General features: G+C 41.5%; 1 protein-coding gene across 1 annotated transcript in view; it reads right to left on the bottom strand.

Moving 5' to 3' along the window:
* The window catches only part of LOC107082914 (kinesin-like protein KIF20B), a 60,112-nt gene that overhangs the window by 19,892 nt on the left and 37,893 nt on the right, over positions 1-2,327 (bottom strand). The gene's annotated exons all lie outside the window — the stretch shown is intronic.

Below are 2,327 nucleotides of genomic sequence, written 5' to 3'. Positions count from 1 at the left end.
AATCAGCATTTGGGTTCCTTCCCACTGGCAAATAATGCTGGTCTACCCCTCGCTGGCAACTGCGTGGCCTCTGACCCCCCCTCAGCTAAGTGACTGATGACACCATCACACTGGGTTAGCTTTGATGATGTCACCAGTGCGACAGAAATTAGGAGAGTAAACAATGGAAAGCAACATGGAAGGAAGCCAGGTCGTAGTCGGTGTGCTTTATTGTTTCTCTCTATTATCTGAATCCCTCTGACCAGAGCTGCTCCATGTTTATCCAGTGGAAACAGAGCTGTTTCTGCTTGTTAGATCAGAAGCGACTGGCGCAGTGTGTTGACGGCCATATGCTGCGTTCAATGGTGTTGCGTAATTTAGTGGGTCAAACCGGCTCTGGTGTTCCCGCAGGATGCCGATCAGAGCGAGGTGATTTTAACACGGGTTGCTTGTCATGTCGTTTAACCCGAGCAGACATGCGTCAGTGTGCTGGTCTGACTGTCACTAAGGCTACGTTCACACTGCAGGTCTTTAACGCTCAATTCCGATTTTTGTGAAATTCGATTTCTTGCGTTGCCGTTCATATTTCCAAATATATGCGACTTGTATGTGATCTCCTGTGTGAACTGCATTCATACAACGCAAGTGTCCCGCATGTGCAGTTGAGGACGCAATGATGTCACAAGCCAGCGCGCTTTGTGTTTACGGAAATTAACATGGATGCTAGCACTGGAGTGCATCCAGCGATATTTACCAACTTTTTAAAACACAATTAATTTCAATACGGTTAAACATAAATACTGCTCTCTGCATTATCATCCACCATGGTTGTTGTTTTTCTTGCTGCTTCTTCATAGCAAGACGCAGAATAGTGACCTCTGTCTGGTATTAATGTAGTTCATGTCAGATGAATGCGACCTGGCCGTTCAGACACAGGTCGCATTTGAAAAGATCAGATTCGTATCGGATTCAGGACCACAGAGCTAAGTGGACTGGGACGCATAGGGAAAAATTGGATCGGAGTTGTTCAGACTCATGAAAAGATCAGATCCAGGTCGCATATGGGCAAAAAAAAATATATTGGATTTGGATTTGTGTCACTTCAGACTGCTGTGTGGACGTAGCCTAAAATCCAATATGTTCCCCGGTTTGAACTGGTTTCTCAGCCAGTAGGAAAGGGGGAATAAACTCGTTTTCTGATCCATTCCTCCCCGTCTTCTTCAATCTTTGTTCAGTCGGCCATCTTGTCTCTCTTTACTCCAACTTAGACGTCTGTTTCCGATCTACTCCTGAGCATCTTCCCTAGTTACTGCCATCTGCCTCCCGCCTCTTCTGCAGGTGTTTTTACTCAAACCAAACCACTTCCTGTCCGTTTTAAATGGTCTCATCACCCAGAAATCTGACTTTTTCAATCTGGAGCAGGAGGATGGCTTTTGTTTTTTTTTCAGTTGTGTAAAGCTTCACGTTTCACTCAGCAGTGGTGTGAAAAAAACATTTTTCTACACCAGATAAGATGCTTTTAAATACCAACCTGACCTTGTGACGTGAGATTATCGGGTTGCTCAGATTATCATCTAAAAACCTGACTTTTCTGAACCACCTTGTTGACTCATTGGGTTAATGGACCTAAATTGATGTTGGGCTGTTATTCCTCCAGGTTTGTTTTCTGAATGAAAATGAAGCTGAGTGGAAATGCACCTGGGGAATCTCAAGGACATTTACATAAACAAAACAATTAGAGCTTGGATTAAATGCGGTGCAGACATTTTACTTTTAACAGCTTATTTTCTTCTGAACGACTTTACAAAACATCCAAAGTGTCTGTTCTATTTATTTGTTATTTGAGCAGTTCAACCGTTCACATAGAGCTTAAAGAAAAAACTCATTGTAGCAAATCTCCACTGAAAGGCCAAGAAGGATAAAATGTTTTACTGGGTGCCAAATAAGTCTGAAATCACAACAGTTTGCCTTTTATGGGATACAGGGTCAGTGAATCCTTGTTAATATGCAACAATTAAAAGTAGTACAGATAAGGTAAAAAGTACGAAAATGTCTTAATTATTGATTTAATTAAATAATCTGATCTTTATTAGGATGTAAAATTATTAACATCCAAGCTTTGTCAAAAAAATAAAACACAGCTCTTTGTCATCAAAATATTTTTTGAGACAAATAGTCTTTTTTATTTTATTATTTTTTATGTTTGCAGGGGTGGGGGGGGAAGTGAGATGTAGAACAAGCAATCAGCAGCAGCTGATTGATAAAGCTTCTAGTTAGAGTGGCTCAGGTTATCCTGAGCTATCTCTATAGTTCTGCTGCTATAGGCTTAGACTGCTGGAGGACATAGG

The sequence above is a fragment of the Cyprinodon variegatus genome, unplaced genomic scaffold (assembly GCF_000732505.1).
Source record: "Cyprinodon variegatus isolate N-32 unplaced genomic scaffold, C_variegatus-1.0 Scaffold65, whole genome shotgun sequence".
NCBI lineage: Eukaryota > Metazoa > Chordata > Actinopteri > Cyprinodontiformes > Cyprinodontidae > Cyprinodon > Cyprinodon variegatus.
Note: the sequence above shows the minus strand (reverse complement) of the source record. Positions and strands in the feature narration are given on the sequence as shown.